This window comes from Ambystoma mexicanum, chromosome 5p (assembly GCF_040938575.1).
Source record: "Ambystoma mexicanum isolate Mex_15411 chromosome 5p, UKY_AmexF1_1, whole genome shotgun sequence".
Lineage (NCBI taxonomy): Eukaryota > Metazoa > Chordata > Amphibia > Caudata > Ambystomatidae > Ambystoma > Ambystoma mexicanum.
Window position 1 is genome coordinate 1,204,434,405 of NC_090930.1, and position 22,630 is coordinate 1,204,457,034.

Below are 22,630 nucleotides of genomic sequence, written 5' to 3' on the forward strand. Positions count from 1 at the left end.
CAGCTACTGAGAACAGCTTCCTCGAATCTGCACGCCTCCCGGACAGAACAACCTCAAAGAGGAAGATAGAGGCAACATTAAAGAAAGCAGTAGAGACATTTACAAATTACGAACTGCTCAAAAGGCTTACCTGGCTGGTCGCCTCTCTGCTGGCACCACTCCGGACATTCCACTTGCGCTGCAGAACACTGCGACCTACAAGGAAGGAAAACACAGGTTAGCAAAGGCAAGACTTCGCAGCGCTGCGCATAGCGCTTACTTACCGCATCATAGCGCTCTTAATGCGCCATTTTTACCAGCGGCGCTCAACCAAGCCAGTTCGCCGCGCTGAAGCTCTGCATACCTAAGGGAGAAAAAAGAGACATTTTAAACAAAGAAAGGCATGCAGGATAGCAACAAAACTAAAGAAAAGCAATAAGACCTACCTGAACTATATCAAACGGGCCGGCGTCAGTGAAGTAACTGGACCGCACTCGCCCAAGAAAGACAACGCGCCCCTGCAAAGAAGGCAGGACGGAGAGCACACCTAATTCTACCACAAGGTGAGGAGAGGGCACCAGAGGGACTGAAATCATACGGGGGCGGAGGGAGGATACTTACCCCAGTCGGTCAGTCTTGAACAAAGTCCTCCTGTATTTTCAGGCAGAACCTTCCCCGCAGACCACATCAGGGCAAAGCTGAGAAGCATACCAGCGAGTAACCCGGCTGGGTGGCGTCCCTGTGGATACCAGGTGAGTGTAACAGAACGCGAAGCCTACCACAACAAATCCAACTGGGCACCATGGAGACATCAGAAATGGACCGATTGGCCCAATTACTAGGAGAGCTTTGTGCTGAGGTTCATTCTGCCCGACAAGAGACTAATGCCCTCCGGAGAGACCTAATAATGACCAAAGAACGCACTGAAGAGATTAGCAGGCAATACTTGCAATCACAGGCAGGACAGATGCCTCTACCTGGAAGCAATCCAACGATGCAAAACCCCGCCATTCCACCCACTCTGGTACAGATCACGTTACCTGGAATAGTGCCCCTGGCACCACCAGAAAGGTTCTCAGGCGACCCACGGAAGTATGCGGCATTCATCAATCAGTGCCACCTTCATTTTCTTTGTAGGCCTGGAGCATTTCCAAACGACCAAGCTCAGGTAGCTTTTGTCTTATCATACCTGAGTGGTAGTGCAGCAGATTGGTCGGTGCCATTGGTAACCCATGACGATCATCTATTACATGACTTTGGGGGGTTCCAGAGAGAAAGGGAAAAACTTTTTGCCCGCCATACCCAGGAACAAGCTGTCGGAGGGACAATTAACTCTTGTCCCTCCGAGAGGGGAATCAGGACTTGTTAACGTACATTGCCACCTTCAACAGATTGGTTGCCGAAGCTCGGTGGCCAGAAAACAAAAGAACCATGTTATTCCATCGAGGCTTATGAGGCGAATTACAGGACGTTTTAGCCCAGGTGGTTGATCCACCCAGAGACTGTGCAGAATTCATAAATCTGGTCGTGCAGCTAGACCACCGGTTGCAGGACCGAAAGGCAGACCGGTCTAAGACGGACCCGCGGACCGTGTATGTTCGACCAAGGGAAAACACACCCCGTGTACCTGAAAATGCTGTAGAACCCATGCAGATTGGAGGGATACGGGCTCCCTTAACAATACAAGAGTGGGACAAAAGAAGACAACAACAGATTTGTTTGTATTGTGGTAAACCAGGACATTTACTGAAGGACTGTCCAGTAAAACCCCCAAGAAGAACAGTCTGGGCCACAAGTATGAAGCTAAGGAATCGGAAAACTACCAAGCTCGACAAACGTAGAGGTCAGTTTGTCGAGTGAGAAGAAAGAGTTGCTGACCTCGCTCTTTGCAATACCAGTGATCTTAATTAACCACCAACAGTCATCAAGAATGCATGCCGTTGAAGCATACATTGATAGCGGAGCAGTTGGAAATTATATTGATCAGGAACTGGCAGCAGAGATGGGGCTTCCTTTGTTTTCTAAGCCAACTATGGACAAGGTAACCAACGTGGATGGGACAGAAATCGCTTCCGGACCAGTAACCCAGTGCACAGCCAGGGTAACCTTGCTGTGCCAGGACGGACATCGGGAGTCTATTTCATTCGATCTCATCAAGGCACCTCAGTTCAGGCTAGTACTAGGGATGCCATGGTTGGTTGCTCACAACCCTTTGATAGACTGGCGGGCATGAAAATTAACCTTCCCCGGTGACTGCTCCCCTGCCTGCTATTACCAAGAGGAGAAACCCGACGTCTGTATCCCCATGACTCCCGGAGCGACAGTATCAACCCTGGGAGCAACTAATACCTTGTCAAGTGAATACCCTGATTTCCAGGATGTTTTCCGAAAGGACCAAGCCAATACATTGCCGTCGCACAAGCCTTATGACTGTCAGATTGACCTTGTTCCTGGTGCACAAATCCCTTGCGGCAGGATATACGCTCTCACAGAACCAGAAAACCTTCATTTGAAATCCTATTTAGACCAGTACCTTGCAAACAGATTTATCCGTCCTTCAAAGTCCCCCACAGCCAGTCCTTTGTTCTTCGTACCGAACAAGGAAGGAGACTTGGGAACCTGTATTGACTACCGCGCATTGAACCAGATCACCGTGAATAACCGCTACCCGTTGCCACTTATCCCTGAGATGCTAGACCAAGTTAAATATGCCCAGATGTATACCAAATTGGACCTTCGAGGAGCGTACCACCTGGTCCGAGTCAGAAAAGGAGATGAATGGAAAACCGCCTTCCGTACTAAGTACGGCTTGTTTGAATATCAAGTCATGCCCTTCGGGTTATGCAATGCTCCTGCGGCATTCCAGTATTTCATGAATGGCGTCTTAAGGGAGTTAATTGATGTGCGCGCCTTAGTGTACATAGACGACATCTTAGTATACTCAGCCTCAGAACAAGATCATGTCAGACACGTTCGTTCAGTCCTCACCAAGCTCCGTCAACATCGCTTGTTTGCAAAACTTGAAAAATACTTTTTTCACGTCACCGAAGGAGAATTTCTTGGTTTTATCCTTACTCCAGGAGGCATCAGAATGGACGTGCAGAAGGTAGATGCCATTCTGACATGGCCTTCACCGACGTCTCTGAAAGGGGTCCAAAGCATGCTGGGCTTTGCGAACTTCTACCGCCGGTTCATCCCAGACTTCTCTCAGGTTGTGCACCCAATCACAGTAGTATTACGAAAAAACAATAAAAAGTTTTCTTGGACCGAAGAAGCAGAAGAAGTCTTTCAGGAACTTAAACAAAGGTTTACCTCCGCTCCAATCCTGCGACATCCTCATCCAGACCTCCCTTATGTCGTTGAAACTGATGCGTCCAGTCTCGCAATGGGGGCTGTCCTTTCACAGAGAGACCCGGAAATCGGCCAGCTACATCCTGTGGCCTTTTGGTCGAAAAAGTTCTCACCTCCAGAGATTAATTATGCCATCACGGACAAGGAACTCCTGGCTATCAAACCCGCCTTTAAAGCCTGGAGGCACTACCTTCTGGGGGCCAGACACACCATTACAGTCATCACAGACCACCGAAACCTGCAATATCTCAAAACAGCCAAGGCCCAGTCCTCGCACCAATTATGGTGGGCCCTTTTCTTCGCCGAATATGATTATGTAATCACATTTCGACCAGGAGTCAGAAACGGAAAGGCGGATGCCTTATCTCGCATGGGCATAGATGAAATAGTATATAAAACTCCAGACCCAGTACCTATTTTACCTAAAGACAAACTCTTGGGTATCACAACAGCCTTAACACAAGCAGAACTACGAAAAGAAATCCAACGGACAATGAATCCTGATGCCTACCTCGCATGGCAAACTCAAGGAGAACAATATACCACCAAGGACCATCTACCCTTTTTTAGGGATCGTCTATATGTACCCAAGAAGGAATTACAACAGCATATTATTTCAAACTATCACGATTCATTGATCGAAGGGCATCCTGGGATTGCCAAAACCCTAGCTAAGGTGAAATAGAACTTTTGGTGGCCTACCTGGCGTAAGGACATCATTCAGTATATTCAGTCCTGCGGTGTCTGCACACAAAATAAATCACAGAAACAAAAACCATCTGGTCTCCTACAACCATTGGACAATCCTCCAGTTCCATGGCACACTCTTTCCCTTGACTTCATCACTGATCTACCTCCAAGCCAAGGGTTCAACACCATCCTTGTAGATGGGGACTTATTCTCGAAGATGGCCCATTTTATTCCTCTCAAAGGCCTCCCTGACGCAGTGTCACGCCCCTGTTAGTGGCCTCGTTAGCGAAACAACAAACACTTCAGGTTCCAAGACAGACTAGGTTCCACTTACCTATGCAGGTCTGCTGACGGCGGATGGGTGACGGCACTTGGCACTCTCAGAAGGACATGCGTCCAGTGCGCCCGGTGCGATTCCCTTTTCTACAGTGGCGACTGCCATGGCGGCTTGCCACCAGGTGCCCGAGTCACCGGCACCACTGGGCTCGTCACGCGATTCGCCACGTGACCAGGAAGGGACCGTGTCGGAGCAGTGAGGCGCGGAGCACGCATCACGTGTCAAGGAGCTGCACGTAAAGCAACAATCCACGGTACACGGAGCATGATCACGTGATTGAATCATGTGATCACCTTCGTATTCAAAAGGAACGTATTGACTCACATTCAGTGCTTCACAGCTGACTTCGTTAGTACTGTTTGGCATTCTCACAGATTTTGTTGCTCTTGATTATCTTGACCACGGACTGCTTCCCGGATTCCTCTTCGCCTTCCTTTGGTACTTCTGCACTTGTTCTGGCGACTTCCTTGGATTTTTGACCTCGGCCTTCCATTGGAATTGTTATTGGATTTTCCTCTGCATTTGACATTATCTCTTGGTGCTTTGACCTCAGATTGTTTACTGGACTGATTTTCGACTCTCCTGGCTCCGCCTTTGGCTCATGTTTTTTCTCCTGCATCAGGTGTTATTAACACCCAACTAGAGTGCCATCCTGTGTAACAACTGTCGCATACTGCCGTCGACTACTGCAGACCACTGTCCATTCACCTTATCCTGGGTACCCTGTCACCTGCATTGGGTAAGCCTTCTGTAGTGATATTGTATTGCTCTGATTGGGATTGCTTCCATTGTCTAACCTGGTTGCTTGGCTTACAGTGGTCAGGGGGGTCCTTCCGGCGTTCCTGGTTCCAGGCTGACGGTACTCTACACCTGTGGCCTCAAAGATTGCACGAGCAGTAATATTGCTATTTTGCTCGTGTGGTACTTGGGGGCGGAGGTTTCATCATCTACACAACCATCAAGTCCTAACAGACTGTGAAGCCTTCTTTGGTCGTCCAGGTGATGGAACCCTCTGCCGGGGACCCCATGGCCGCTCTAATGCAAGCCGTTACAGCCCTTAGAACAGACATGGCTGCTGCCACAACTGCCATTCACCATCGCCTGGATTCCTTACAAAGTGCCTGCCATTCACTACCGGCGGACTCCGAGTTTGGAGATCCCACACCCCCAAACCCGGGCCCTTCCATGCCCCCTACACCACCGGGTCCAGTGTTGCTACCTACCCCATTCCCTTTAGCAGCCCCTGAGAAATATCAGGGCGATCCCAGGAAGTATCGTACTTATCAACCAATGCAAGCTCCACTTTATCTGTCGACACCAGGTATTCCATGACTCAACCACCTGTCATGATGAAACTTACCTGATGCAGACCATGCTGCAAGAGCTCCAAGCCAATAGAGGCTTGGAAGGGACTACTTTACTTAGGGACTATTTTTTACTCGGGCGGGGCTGGGGAGGAATACTTACCTGGGACTACTTTGGAGGCTATTTAAACCACACCCTAAGAGCAGCACACCTTCGCGTTATTCTGCATCCAGCAGCGTAATGCTCACCGTGCCTGCAAGTCTGCATCCAGCCTTCTGCCACGCCCGCCTCGAGTTTGGAGCTCCTAGAAAAAGGGAGAAAGAAGGAGAAAAGGTTAGAACAAGAGCAATACCTTTAATCCTTACCTGAATTCCCGATCCATCGCGCCTTCGAGCTGGAAGAAAGAAGTTATTTTATGCGCATGACCTCGCCTGCTGCAGCGCCACGCTGAACTCACCGGCCTTCGCAGCATCTTCACATTCCACCGCATCCTCCTGTATGTTCCCGCCGCACTCAGGCACCTAAGGAGAAGACAAGAACAGCAAGGTGAGCCAAGGGAATACACAGAGGAATATTAGTTGCCCTCCCATAGACTTACCTGATTTTACCACAGGGGGTACTATTCCTCTTCACGGGTCGGCGCAGCTTCCACTGCATCTTCGCCGAACACCGGCCCCTAAATGTAAGCAAAAGGACAGCAAGGTGAAACAAAGGGACAAACAAGGGGAACCGTCCTCACCACAATAGACTTACCTGATTTTACCGCCAGAGGTTTTATTCCCCAAGACTTCATACTTTCTCTCAGCGCCTGAATAAGGGAGAAAGCAACAGGTTACATATTGGGCCTCATTACACGGATGCTATTAGCACCTTGGTCCATGCCGGTAAAATACTGGCACCGCCTTGGTGGAAAGGGGAATTACTGCCCTATTTCAAGGTTGGTGGGGCGGTAATTCCCCCTTCCCCCTTCCCCCATTGCCCTTCCCCATTCTCATTTTTCCCCCATAGGGCTCTATGGGAATGTGGAAGGCGCTAATGTGGAAGGCGCTAATTATGGTACCGCAAATTGCGGTACCGTAATTAGCTCCCTGGTCCCTTTGCGGGTTGGTTTTTAACGCCTGCAAAAAGCAGGCGTTAAATTCCCCAACCCACAAAGGGACCTCGTAGTAAGGCGGTAAGGGTTTACCGGTAAAATACTGGTACCGGTAAAGCCTTACCGCCTACCGTGTAATGAGGCCCATTGACATTATTTTATCGAACTGTGTTGGAAAATACAAATCCTTACCAGAATACTACCGTTTGCCACGAGGAACTCTTCATTAGGATCAAGCGGCAACCTGCAAGGAATCGGACAAGAGTGAAAGTCAGACATTTGAACTCTTACGAACGTTATACTTACGGCGTCTTGCCGGGAATCTCGGAGATCAATATTGTTCTGGAACTCACCAATTCCTTCGAGCCAGTGAAGCAACTGGTTATCAACGCGCCCCTGCGCTCATTGCAGGATGGAGAGCTCATCTTTCCAAACCATCAGGTGAGACTATAAGAGGGGACATCAAAAGAGATCTGTGGGGAGAACAGCGGGGGTGGGGGGATTTACGCTCAACTCCACGGGTGGTTAATTTCTCCATTTGCAGAAGAATATTCCTACGGGCCAGGCAAACAAAGCTAGGTGGGCCAGTCCAGTCCGTCATCTCAGCCCTACGCGTCCCATTGGTGGAGACCGCAGCTGTCCAGTTCCAATCGACGCCTCTGTGGGAGCCAGGTGAGCGTAACAGAACGCGAAGCCTACCCACAAATTCCCACCCGGGCGTTATGGATACCTCAGAGATTGACCAATTGGCCCAATTACTAGGGGAACTTAGGGCTGAAGTGCATTCCGCCCGTCAAGAAACCAGTGCTCTTAGGAGAGAACTGATTTTGTCAAAGGAGCGAACTGATGGCCTTGCTAGGCAACTATTGCAAAGCCAGGCTGGACAAGCACCCCTACCTGGTTCTGGGGGAAATCCAGCTCCTGTGTTATCGAGTAACCCTGTGCAAATAAACCTACCAGGAAATATTACATTAGTTCCACCCGAACGCTTTGCCGGAGATCCCAAAAGGTTCGCCGTGTTTATGAAGCAATGCCGCTTGAACTTTTTATGCAGACCTGGAGCCTTCCCAAATTATCAAGCCAAGGTAGCCTTTGTATTGTCATATCTCAGCGGCAGTGCAGCTGATTGGTCAATTCCACTAGTTACTCAGGATGACCCAATTCTTCAGGATTTTCAGGGCTTTCAAACGAGCATGGAAAGACTATTTGCCCGGCACTCCCAAGGACAGGCCCTGGATAACAAACATTTGTCCCTACGACAGGGTAACCATGACCTTCTATCCTACATCGCAACTTTTAATAGGTTGATAGTGGAAACTGGATGGCCTGAGGTAAAACAAATCACGTTATTTCATCGAGGGCTTCGAGGAGAACTCAAGGATGTCTTGGCTCAAGTCGTGAACCCACCTCAAGACTGCGCTGAATATTGAGACTTAGTGGTCCAGTTAGATCAGACTTCAGAACAGAAAGGATGATCGAGCCAAGTTTGAGAATCGGGTGTTGGTGAAAACCCACGCTAACCCCAAAGGAGCAGATGCTTCAGAACCCATGCAAATCGGAGGGGTTAAAGGATCCTTAACCCAGAAGGAAAGAGAAAGGAGACGGCAAATGCAATTGTGTCTAAATTGTGGGACTTCTGGGCATTTTCTACGGGATTGCACTGTAAAACCACCCAAGAAGGTGGTAGGAGCTGCGCATAAAAGCCATATGGAGCCAGACTCGGAAAACGACCACGCCCGACAAGCGTAGAGGTCCGCTTGATGAGCTTGAAGAAGGATACTCAGACCTCGCATTTCATCATACCAATGGTCCTCGTAGATCCAGGGCAGCCATTGTGTATGCACGCTGTAAGGGCATACATTGATAGCGAGGCCATAGGAAACTATGTGGACTATGAATTGGCTTCCAGGATGAATCTACCTCTCTGCCGAAAAAACACCTCAGATGTCATCACCACAGTCGATGGAACTGAAATTGCCTCTGGGCCTGTAACTCATTCCACCGCAGAGATGACACTATTGGGTCAGGATGGGCATGGAGAGACTATTGTGTTTGATCTAATCAAAGCCCCACAGTTCCAAATAATACTGGGGATACCTTGGTTGGAAACACATAATCCTTATATTGATTGGCGAGAGAAGAGAATAACCTTCCCGGATTGTGCACAAACCTGTTACCCAAAGAAAAGTCAGAACGCAGGCCTGGCCACAGTAACCACAGCAGTCATGCAACTACCTCCAGAATACCAAGAATTCCAGGATGTCTTCCAAAAAGAACAGGCAAACACCTTACCTCCTCACAGATCGTACAATTGTCAAATCGATCTCATACCCGGTGCACAACCCCCTTGTAGCAGGATCTATGCCCTTACGGAACCTGAGAACCATCACCTACGACAATACTTAGACCAGTACCTTGCCAATGGCTTTATTCACCCATCCAAGTCCCCTGCATCTTCAGCTTTGTTCTTCGTGCCCAAAAAGGAAGGTGACCTCAGAACGTGCATAGACTACCTCTCATTGAACCAGATAACTGTTAAGAACCGATACCCATTGCCTCTGATCCCTGAACTACTAGACCAAGTGAAGAACGCTTGTATATACACTAAATTAGATCTCCGGGGGACATACCATCTGGTACGTGTAAAAGAAGGCGATGAATGGAAGACTGCTTTCCGTACTAAGTATGGGTTATTCGAATACCAGGTGATGCCTTTCGGGTTGTGCAATGCACCAGCAGCCTTCCAATACTTCATAAACAATGTCCTTCGTGAACTCATTAACATTTGTGTTGTCGTATATATCGATGATATTCTAGTATACTCCTCTTCAGAATCTGACCATGTGAAGCACATCCGAGCAGTCCTTGAAAAATTGCGCCAGCACAAACTATATGCAAAACTGGAAAAATGCGTTTTTCATGCCACAGAAGTTGAATTCCTTGGGTTTATCCTGACCCCAAAGGGAGTCCGAATGGATTCACGAAAGGTGGACGCAATCCTTAAGTGGCCATCACCAAGTTCAGTTAAAGGAGTAAAAAGCATGCTCGGCTTTGCCAATTTCTACCGCAGATTCATCCCGGATTTTTCACATGTTGTACATCCCTTCACAGCACTCTTGCGAAAAAAGAAACGCTTTATGTGGACTGAAGAAGCTGAAAATGCCTTCCATGAGCTGAAAGCGAAATTCACGTCTGCACCTGTATTAAAGCACCCGTGCCCTGAACTTTTATACATAGTGGAAACTGATGCATCCAGTCTAGCCATGGGAGCTGTCTTGTCTCAAAAGGACCCTGAAACTGGCCAGCTTCATCCAGTAGCATTTTGGTCCAGAAAGTTCTCGGCACCCGAGTTAAACTGTGCTGTTACCGACAAGGAGTTATTAGCCATTAAATCCGCCTTCAAGGCTTGGCGGCACTATCTTCTCGGTGCCAGACATACCATTACTGTGATCACCGATCATCAGAACTACAGTATTTAAAGGCAGCCAAGGCCCAATCGTCACGTTAACTCCGATGGGCATTGTTCTTTGCCGAGTTCGATTTCGTAATAACTTATCGACCAGGTTGTAAGAATGGTAAAGCAGACGCCTTATCCCGAATAGGGATGGGAGAGGCAGAAGTGAACCCAGAACCAGTACCTATAATTTCCGAACAAAGAATTCTTGGCATAACTTTTCTACAGACACTAGAGGACATTCAGGTAAAGATCCAGCAACTCTTTGATCCTACAGCCCTGCAGGACTGGGTAAAAAAAGGGCTGGAATACTCTGTCACCAATGATCTGCCTTATTACCAAGGGCGGCTATTTCTGCCACACAAGGAACTACAAGAGCTAGCCATTTCCCGTTATCATGATACCCTAATGGAGGGGCACCCAGGTATTGCAAAAACTGAAGCTAAAATTCAAAGACAATTCTGGTGGCCCACCTTGTGAAAGGATATTAAATCTTTTGTGATGTCTTGTGGCATTTGCGCCCAAAACAAAAGTCAAAAGAAAAAACCAGCTGGACTCTTACAACCTTTAGACATTCCGCCTACACCATGGCACACCTTATCGTTAGACTTTATTACTGATCTACCCCCATGCAATGGATTTAACACGATTCTAGATATTGTGGATCTTTTTTCCAAGATGGCCCACTTTATTCCTTTAAAGGGATTACCTTCAGCTTCAATCCTGGCCAAGGACTTCCTCGAAAACATTGTTCGCATACACAGATTTCCGTCCATATTGGTCTCTGACCGGGGCAGTCAATTCATTTCACATTTCTGGAAAAAATGCTGTCAATTGGTGCAAATCGATGTGAGGTTATCGACCAGTCACCACCCCCAGACCGATGGTCAAACGGAGAGGACCAACCAGACTCTCGAACAATACCTGCGTTGTATGTTACATCAGACTGAGAGTAATTGGAAAGACATTCTTTGGATCGCCGAATATGCATACAATAATTCAGTACACTCTGGAACTGGACAACGCCCCTTTTATACCTTATATGGGCACCATCCTCGAACCTCAGACCTTGACTCACCCCAACACTTAGAAATGCCCGCAGTGGACCATCTGCATGCTACGATTACACAAGCCTTTAAGGAAGCAACTACACATTTAAAACAGGCGAAAGAAAAATACAAGAAAGATGCTGATCGGCATAGAAGTGATACTCCACAATACCAGATAGGGGACCAAGTATGGTTAGCCACAAAACATATACCTCTAAAGGGAGCACGGACCTTTAACCCCAGATATTTGGGACCTTACTCTATTAAGGCCATTATCAACCCGATGGCTGTCAAGTTGGATTTACCTGCTAATATGCAAATTCACCCCGTCTTTCATGTGTCACTTTTGTAGCCAGTCCAACCAGGGACAAGACTAACCAAGCCACCAGACCCTATTCTTGTAGACGGAGAACCCGAATTTGAAGTTAAGAACATCCTGGACTCCAACCTGATAAAGTCAAAACTCTTTTATTTAATCGACTGGAAAGGTTACGGACCACAGAAAAGGTCTTGGGAACCTAGTGACCATGTTCATGCACCCCGATTGGTGAAAAAAATTCCACCGAAATTTCCCAGACAAACCGAAACCACAGGGAAGAACGACTTTAGGAGGGGCCTTGAGGGGGAGTGCTGTCATGATGCCTACCCCCGGGGACCCAGACCACGTCCAGCAACCCCGGAACCAGGCATCAAGTTATCCTAAGCAAGCCCAACAACCCCTGCTAGGGGCTATTTGGGTCCAGTCCAGGCGCCTATGGCACTAGGCTCATATGGAGAGTCAGTCCTGGCGCCATAGGTCCCAGGCTCATAGATTAAAACTCACCTGATGCAGACCATGCTGCAAACTTACCTGATGCAGACCATGCTGCAAGAGGTCCAAGCCAAAAGAGGCTTGGAAGGGACTACTTTACTTAGGGACTATTTTTTACTCGGGGTGGGGCTGGGGAGGAATACTTACCTGGGACTACTTTGGAGGCTATTTAAACCACGCCCGAAGAGCAGCACACGCTTTGCGTTATTCTGCATCCAGCAGTGTAACGCTCACCGTGCCTGCAAGTCTGCATCCAGCCTTCTACCACGTCCGCCTCGAGTTTGGAGCTCCTAGAAAAAGGGAGAAAGAAGGAGAAAAGGTTAGAACAAGAGCAATACCTTTAATCCTTACCTGAATTCCCGATCCATTCCGCCTTCGTGCTGGAAGAAAGAAGTTATTTTATGCGCGTCGCCTCGCCTGCTGCAGCGCCACGCTGAACTCACCGGCCTTCGCAGCATCTTCACATTCCACCGCATCCTCCTGTATGTTCCCGTCGCACTCCGGCACCTAAGGAGAAGAAAAGAACAGCAAGGTGAGCCAAGGGAATACACAGAGGAATATTAGTTGCCCTCCCATAGACTTACCTGATTTTACCATCGGGGGTACTATTCCTCTTCACGGGTCGGCGCAGCTTCCACTGCATCTTCGCCGAACCCCGGCCCCTAAGTGGAAACAAAAGGACAGCAAGGTGAAACAAAGGGACAAACAAGGGGAACCCTCCTCACCACAATAGACTTACCTGATTTTACCGCCGGAGGTATTATTCCCCAAGACTTCATACTTTCTCTCAGCGCCTGAATAAGGGAGAAAGTCACAGGTTACATATTGACATTATTTTATCGAACTGTGTTGGAAAATACAAATCCTTACCAGAATACTACCGGTTGCCACGAGGAACTCTTCATTAGGATCAAGCTGCAACCTGCAAAGAATGGGACAAGAGTGAAAGTCAGGCATTTGAACTCTTACGAACTTTATACTTACAGCGTCTTGCCGGGAATCTCGGAGTCAATATTGTTCTGGAACTCAGCAATTCCTTCGAGCCAGTGAAGCAACTGGTTATCAACGCGCCCCTGCGCTCAATGCAGGATGGAGAGCTCATATTTTCAAACCATCAGGTGAGACTATAAGAGGGGACATCAAAGGTGATCTGTGGGGAGAACAGCGGGGGTGGGGGGATTTACGCTCAACTCCACGGGTGGTTAATTCCCTTTCTCCATTTGCAGAAGAATATTCCTACGGGCCAAGCAAACAAAGCTAGGTGGGCCAGTCCAGTCCGTCATCTCAGCCCTACGCGTCACATTGGTGGAGACCGCAGCTGTCCAGTTCCGATCGACGCCTCTGTGGGAGCCAGGTGAGCATAACACCACCAAAGCAGCCTTTCTGCTTTCCCAACTGACAGGCATAGCAGTTACCTAGGCAAATCCATTCCTGGAAAATGATCATCCGGTTCTCTATAATTGTGACCTCCTGGTGAGTGAGATGGCCAAGGTATTCGATACCAAGTATAAAGCTCAGTCCCAGGATCTGGAATTACTGGATCTAGCTCAAGGTAGGCAAACCCTGATAGAATACATCACGCGGTTTAACCAGTTATCTGCAGAAACATCTTGGCCCGAGAATGAAAAAGCAGTAGTATTTTATCGGGGTTTGTGCAGTGCTATGAAGGATGCCCTCTCGGTTGTCCCATCTCTCCCGGTCTCTTATACCGACCTGGTAGGTTTAGCACTTCAGGTAGACGCCTGGAGAACCGAGCGTCGGGCAGAAGCTGGCCTTTCTGTCAGTCAATCCCTTTCTTCCTCAGAAAACACAAGTGAACCCATGCAAATAGGAGGGATACGAAGCACTATCACCCAGACCGAGCGAGAACGCAGAAGAACAGACAATGCCTGCTTCTATTGCGGTCTCAATGGGCATTATGTCAAAGAGTGTCCTCGTCGCCCAAAGAACAGGAACTCGGGTTTTCAGAAAGCTCGCCCTTGAGAACGGGGGACAAGGCGAGCTTGTTACAGAACTCCTCCGAGAACATTCCGTCCTTCAGTCCTGTAAGACCTGTCATAGTCCAGGCAATATTACATCCTTACAGGGATTGTTCACATTCAGTACACATTGTCAAAGATTCAGGGGCTACCAGTTGTTTCATAGACATTACGATGGCCAAGATAATGAATCTCCCATTGATAACCAAACTACACCCCGAACCAGTACAGGCCGTCGATGGCTCCTCCCTCGTTTCCGGTCCGATCAAACAACAGACCGCTCCTATGGAGGTGATCATCCAGAGTACCCACAAGGAAACAATATCCTTCGACCTTATATTAACCCCACAATTCGGAATTATATTGGGCATTCCATGGTTGAGGAAACATAACCACTTATAAACTGGGGTACAGGACAGGTTTTCTTTGAATCAGAGGTATGACAGCACTATTGTTTGGTGGATGAGGAGGGCATTACCAACCCTGCGAGAGCTCTTGGGGCATTGGATTCTTTATCGTTAGGGGAGGACAGGTCACCTGAGGTGAGACATACGGTAGGAGCCGCTTTATCTGGTGTACCCTCGGTTTACCATGATTTCCACGTTGTCTTCGATAAAGCATCAGCTGAGGGTTTGCCACCCCATAGGCCTTACGACTGCCCCATTGATCTGGTTCCTGAGGCATCGATTCCCAAAGGCTGTATCTATTCCCTGTCACCATCAGAAGTAACTCTGAGGGAGTACATCCAACACGCCCTACACCTGGGCCATATCAGACCCTCCTCCTCACCCGCCTCCAGCCCCATCTTTTTCGTCCCTAAGAAGGAGGGAGATCTTCGTCCCTGTGTGGACTACAGGCGGTTAAACTCAGTCACCATAAAAAACCGCTACCCCATCCCGCTCATCTCGACCCTCTTGGATAAACGAACCCATGCTTCCATCTACACCAAGCTAGATCTCCGGGGGGCATACAACCTGATTCGCATGCGCCGTGGGGACGAGTGGAAAACAGCATTCTCCACTCGCCAGGGATTGTTTGAATATACCGTGATGCCCTTCGGCTTATGTAAAGCCCCTGCTACCTTCCAGCGTTTTATAAACGATGTGTTTAGTGACATCTTGGACATTTATGTTGTGGTATATTTAGATGATATACTAGTGTTCTCCCCTACACTTGAGGAACACATCGTTCACGTCAGGGAAGTGTTATCATGACTCAGAAAGATTGCTCTATTTGCAAAACCCGAGAAGTGTATGTTTCACACAAAAGAGGTTGAATTCCTGGGGTTTTACATCTCACCTGGGGGGTTGGCGATGAACCAGTCGAACATCGTGCTATCACGGACTGGCCGGTCCCAGTTAGGCTCAAGCAACTGCAGTCATTTTTAGGGTTTGCAAATTTTTACCGGCGTTTCATTTCCAACTTTTCCTCCATTGTTGCCCCACTAACAGCCTTGACAAGTCCTCTTGTACCCTTCAAATGGTCTACTGATCATCAGGTGGCATTCGATACCCTAAAAACCTCTTTTACAACAGCCCTGGTCCTACAACAACCTGACCTGGAGCTCCCTTTCATCGTGGAGGCGGACGCATCCTCGTTTGCATTAGGTGCAGTTGTGTCCCAGCCTTGCCCGACCACCGGTCAGCTAGATCCGGTGGCTTACCATTCGAGGAAGTTCACGCCGACCGAAACACACTATACGGTCACTGAAAAGGAGCTCCTTTCCATAAAAGATGCTTTTCAAGTTTGGAGACACCACCTCCTGGGGGCCAAACACCAGACAGTCGTTTACACCGATCACAAGAACCTGCAGGATCTGGTGTCACTAAAATGTGTTAACAGCAGATAGGTCCGTTGGCATCTCTTCTTTGCAGCTTATGATTTCATGGTTAAACACAGGCCAGGGGTGGTTCATGGTAAGGCGGACGCCTTGTCCCGTTCACCAGGGGGGTATCTCTTTCACCCTTTCCAGACACACTGTTAGGCAAGGGACACGTAGTATGTGCTTGCACTCCCTCGCAATCCATGTTATCCGCCATTCGCCAATGGGTATTACACCATCATCAGGCTCTGACTGAGTGGGATCCGGTTTTTCAGGAGGGGTTACCTTTTATACAAGGGAAGCTGTTTTTGTCCACTAATGACATCCGTAATCAAGCCTTAGATTGGTCCCACAACGCACTCATCAATGGTCACCCAGGGCAGCGACGCACCTTAGATCTGCTGAAATGCTGGTGCTGGTGGCCATCGATGCAGTGTGACGTGGAAGCATACGTGAATACCTGCTCAGTATGCACCCAGTGTAAGACTCGAAGGGACCGCACACTAGGATTATTACAACCTCTGCCCATACCTCCAAGGCCTTGGCATACGGTCTCGATGGACCTGATCACTGACGTACCTCGTACACAAGGCTACGATACAATTTGGGTTGTAGTAGATTCCTACACCAAGATGGCCCGCTTTTTGCCCTGTAAAGGTATTCCTACTGCTCCTTCCCTGGCCCGGATGTTCTCTAGGTCTGTCTTTTGTGTTAGGCTTGCCACAAGTTATCGTGTCAGATTGTGGCTCGCAATTCACATCTCGCTTTTGGTTGGCTCTTACCAAGCTCCTTGGCATTGATGCACGCTTTTCCTCTGCCTACCATCCTGAGAGTGAAGGTCAGACTGAGAGGGTCAATCAGGCATTAGAACAGTACTTACGTTGTTTATCCCTTCAGTATCAGTATACCTGGCTTAACTCACTTCACCTTCCGGAGTTTGCATACAACAATGCTCTACATTCCTCTACAGGCTTTTCCCCTTTCTACTCCCTTTATGGCCAACACCCACGCACTCTACCTTTCCCCGATTTTGCCCTCAACAGTACTCCTGCTGCTAACGCTTGTGCCCGCAACCTTACCTCAGTCCATGCCCAGACACTTATCCATCTACAAGAAGATCAGGCTTCCATGAGGACGGCTGCTAACAGGAAGAGGACGGATGGCCCTGCCTATCGTGTGGGTGAGCGGGTTTGGTTGTCCATATGCCATTTGCACATACCGGGTTGCCGTAAATTGCTCCCATGTTTTGTCGGCCCATATCGAGTCTCCAAGGTCCTGGATCCGGTGGCTTATCGCCTCGCTGTTCCCTATAGCTGGAGATTGCACCCGGTTTTCCATACCTCGTTACTTAAGCCATGCCCTGATCCAACTCGCATTGTTTCTACTCCTGCCCCTGTTTCTGTAGAGTCCCAAGATGAATTTGAGGTCAGCGCCATCCTGGGTTCCCGTCTCTTTAGGGGTCATTTGCAGTACCTAGTAGACTGGCTGGGTTATGGTCCGGAAGACCGATCCTGGGTTCCCTCTTCTGATGTTCATGCCCGGTTGTTAGTGGCCCGTTAACATAGGGATCACCCTTCCAGCCCACGGGGTCATAGGCCTTTGAAGGGGGGCTCTGTCACGCCCCCGTTTATGGCCCCGTTAGCGAAACAACAAACACTTCAGGTTCCCAGACAGACTAGGTCCCACTTACCTATGCAGGTCTGCCAACGGCGAGTGGGCGACGGCACTTGGCACTCTCAGAAGGACATGCGTCCAGTGCGCCCGGTACGGTCCCCTTTTCTACATTGGCGACTGCCGTGGCGGCTTGCCACCAGGCGCCCGAGACACTGGCACCACTGGACTCGTCACACGGTTCGCCACGTGACCAGGAAGGGACCTGGTCGGAGCAGTGAGACGCAGAGCACGCATCACGTGTCAAGGAGCTGCACGTAAAGAAACAATCCACGGTGCACGGAGCATGATCACGTGACTGAATCATGTGATCACCTTCGTATTCAAAAGGAACGTACTGACTCACATTCAGCGCTTCACAGCTGACTTCGTTAGTACTGTTTGGCGTTCTCACTGATTTTGTTGCTCTTGATTATCTTGACCACGGACTGCTTCCAGGATTCCTCTTCGCCTTCCTTTGGTACTTCATTTGTTCTGGCGACTTACTCAGATTTTTGACCTTGGCCTTCCATTGGAATTGTTATTGGATTTTCCTCTGCATTTGACATTATCTCTTGGTGCTCTGACCTCAGATTGTTTACTGGACTGATTTTTGACTCTCCTGGCTCCGCCTTTGGCTCAGGTTTTTTCTCCTGCGTCAGGTGTTATTACCACCCAACTAGAGTGGCATCCTGTGTAACAACTGTCGCCTACCGCCGTCGACTACTGCAGACCCCTGTCCATTCACCTTATCCTGGGTACCCTGTCACCTGCATTGGTTAAGCCTTCTGTAGTGATATTGTATTGCTATGATTGGGATTGCTTCCATTGTCTAACCTGGTTGCTTTCCTTACAGTGGTCAGGAGGGTCCTTCCGGCGTTCCTGGTTCCAGGCTGATGGTACTCTACACCTGTGGCCTCAAAGATTGCATGAGCAGTAATATTGCTATTTTGCTCGTATGGTACTTGGGGACGGAGGTTTCATCATCTACATGACCATCAAGTCCTAATACGCAGCCACTTTAGCAAAAGTGTTGCTGGAGGGCGTGGTTAAGCTACATGGCTTCCCTTCGGTTCTGGTCTCTGATCGAGGCAGCCAGTTTGTTTCGAACTTCTGGAAAAAATGTTGTGCAATGGTGCAGATCGACGTTCGGCTATCTACCAGTCACCATCCCCAAACGGACAGCCAAACCGAGAGAACCAATCAGACACTCGAGCAATATTTACTGTGTGTGCTGCACCACGAACAAAGGAATTGGAAAGACCTACTATGGATAGCCGAATATGCATATAACAATTCTTTGCATTCAAGCACGGGACAAACACCCTTCTATACCCTTTATGGCAGACATCCACTTACCTCAGAACTAGCCAGCTTGGAAATGCCAGCGGTAAAGACTCTACACACAACCATTACTCAGGCTTTCAAAAGGGCAAAGGAACACCTTATTCATGCCAAAGAAAAACAAAAGAGATTCGCCGACCAACACCGGAAAAAGGCCCCTGATTATCAAGTAGGAGACGAAGTTTGGTTAGCCTCTAAATTCGTACCCATCAAGGGAACCCGGACCTTTCATCCCAGATTCTTAGGACCCTATACCATTAAGGCAATTATCAACCCAGCAGCCGTGAAACTGGATTTACCACCTAATCTACATATCCACCCGGCATTCCATGTGTCCCTCTTGAAACCAATGCAACCGGGCACACGGATTGGGATACCACCTAAACCCATACTTGTTGACGTGGTGGTCACAGTATCTATCCCAGTCATCCCGGTGAACCCCAGATAGGAGTGTCCGGTTTCAGAACCAAAGCCTAGCCCAGGTAGCTGCACGCAAGAACTTTATACCCTTTAGAATGAATGAAGAACAGGGGAGAGGGGTAAAAACAGGTAGCAGCTCAGCCCCTCAAATCCCATTAAAGAAACACAACCTTAGTTGACGTAGAAGAGCTGTTGGGGACAACTGCTCTCACCATTGGTTCTGTAATTCAGATGACAACAATGACAGCTAAGGGAGTTAGGTTCAACGATCCAGTGGTTCTAGCCCCCTTCGGCAACCTTTCAGAAATTGATCACCATCTGGCAGAACTTGGCTGAAACCTGCAGGAATAACTTTGCAATGATTCTCATCACCTCATAGGACTCCCAGGACACCTCAGGCACAATACACAGTTGAAGTGGCAGCACACAGGGTCTGTAGAAAAAAGGACAAAGGACCACAGGACCACCAGCACCACCAGGTCTCTTATGCCAGGTCTCAGGTCTCTTATGCTTGGTAGAGGGCAGCAACAGCACAGCAGCAAGGTCCCAGGTTCACGACGAGCACGTTTCACAGCACCAGACATATAGACTTCACAAGATTCCACCAGCAGGAAAAGCCCCCCTCTTCGGATGCTGTACTCCAGATACAGGACCAGGACTCCTCATAGCACCACAGGGGCGACCTCAGCTATGCAGGACTCAGAACTGGTTAGACCCACCACTTCAGGGAAGGGTTGAACCATGGAAGTTCTCCCCCTCTCGACAGAAGAGCTGAGCTTTGCCTTGCAGTGAATAACCTGGCCAATTGTGGTCCCAGCAAAAGTCTTCTGGTGTTCCTGTGCAGCTCTTCAACCTCAGATCCTTGGATCCATGAAAACAGCTGCTCGCCTATAAAACAAAGAATGGAATTTTATTTACTTCTTAAACAACAAATTCCACAGGATCATTACTTAATCTGTCTGTATAGTGAACGGAGGATAGCACAGGGGCAACGTGTTGGTCTTGGAAGCACGACCACTCAGAACACCAGCATTTCGAAACTGAACTCAGGTATTAAGAGCGTTATAAAAAAACAATTAAATAAATAAAATACATTAAAAAATGGTTGTACCCAATTAGACAAAAATGAATTACCACTACATCCTAATCAAGTACTATGAAAGTACACCGCATTCCAGCACAACTAATAAACTTCATTTTATTTGACAACATTATTATCCACTTAGTTCCTCATTTCAAACAATTGTGCAAATCAAATTAAGTGTGAAACGAGACCAGCAAATGAGCTGGTGAAAGACTTAAAAAGCAACGTTGTCTGTTTACCACTAAATATGCGTGTCAACTTACAAACCCTAGGTGTGACGTGCATCGTTGAAAACATATTATTAGTGATCATAAATGGAGTCCCTACCTAAAGTCAAAAATGAATGACAAGAACTAATAGACTTGCAGAAAGTACACGAGGCACTAGCCTACTTGACATGACATAAGGACAACTGCACTGCCATAAATTTAGACGAACACATGACACATACATGTGTAGGAAGACACTTCAAAAGACATTAGTGCACAATTGGAAGATGTTGATGTATAATCTGACACAAATTAATATGAAAAAATACACCATTGATCCACTTTTCCTCCGTCATGTAATTGGTGACGATGTAGAACTATATCAAAGGCGGAAAATGAAAGGAGTCTGGTCTGGGAAAGACATTTCGAGGAAGCATGCCTTCCACAATCATTCCCTATTTGTCGGGTCTAAGATTTGATGACAGACTAGTCCAAATCTCCGCCTCTGAAGACAGCAAGTCACATGCATTTTACTGATCTACAATTTAGACCATCGCATAAAAACATGTTTCACTTGCTACATGAAAGCGAGTTGCCTACTTTGTGTTATGTTGTAGCACACAGTTCATAATTAAATAAAAAAGGTCCTCCTACAACGTTTTAAATTATGCACTTTACTCTAGTAATAACACCAAAATAGAATAGGGTATGGGAAATAGCCAAACACGTTCTATACAACAATTTATTTTTAAAGAGCTTTTCTTGTTTAAAACAAATCTCCTTGTTTACTTGATTTACAACACAAGTTCAGCACATGAATTCAATTACAACACGTCTCAAACATCACAACAAATAATGTATCTAAGCAGGAGAATGTCATACTCTGTGTTGGCTGCAATGGGTCACGTGTTTCTATGACTAATCAAAGGGTAGGGACCATTTCCCACTCCCTACTATCACTACAATTAGCTTTGATTTATGCCAAGATCAGAATCTTTTTAAATAAAAAATAGATTCACTTCAGCAACTGCTTCGGGGAATAACTGAAGAGGAGAGGGTGATATCATACTCGTCCAGTGTTCCACAACTGAAATACGATGGTAACATATGCCATTTTAGTTATGAATGTAGAGGTCTTCCTTTTCTGTGCTTGACTTTAGTGCAGGTGATTTTACAGTGGCACCTGTGGAGTCGAATATGCCATGATTTCGGAAATTGATCACATTCTCAGGCTGCTTGGGCTGTTCCTGGCATCCAAGTCCTTCAATTGAAAGTACAGTTATGAGCATCTAGTACTGTGATGTCCCCGTATTACTGCACTGTTTGTAATGTTATTTTTTTCCTGCTGGCAATTAGAGGAAGAAAACTGTCAACCTGAAATATAAATGGGAAGTTACTTTTGCAATACACTGTGCACATACCTTATTAATAGGCAAAAACAAACATAAGTGCATCCTAATAAGGCACCCCAGAAAACTTTTCCCAGTTTTAGTATTTGGTTCATCATTGTTGCTTGGATATGGCTATTTCTAGATGGCCAATGTTTGTGAATACACATCCACCTTAGAGATGTCTCACAATTCTTTGCGCTCTGAAACACAATTTACTTGATGTATAAACGCCTACAAATGCACAAAACATGAACTAATATGCCCCATTCTTGATTGGAAAATGTTTGCTTTGCTCTACATTTTTGCGTGGAGTGTTTTCCTGTTTTGTGCCACTGAAACCGGTCAGCTCATCTTTACCCTGTTCTGTGCAACATTTGATCAAAATTAATAAATCCGTGCCAGATTACAGTTTTATCTCTCCAGAAAACACACAAGAGACGAAGACTTACGAACATTGTTTGCGTTTGAAGTTCAGGAGAAGTAAATGACACTTCACGTGTGAGGATAGAAGAGAATCTTTTATTAGTCCTTCTATTTAACGTTATCTATACCCACTTACATACACCATGGTCGCATGGTATGAATGTTGCAATACCAACCAGGGACCTGTGGGATTTTAAAGCAAATCTGTCCTCCATAGAAACTGAATAAAGCTAAAAAAA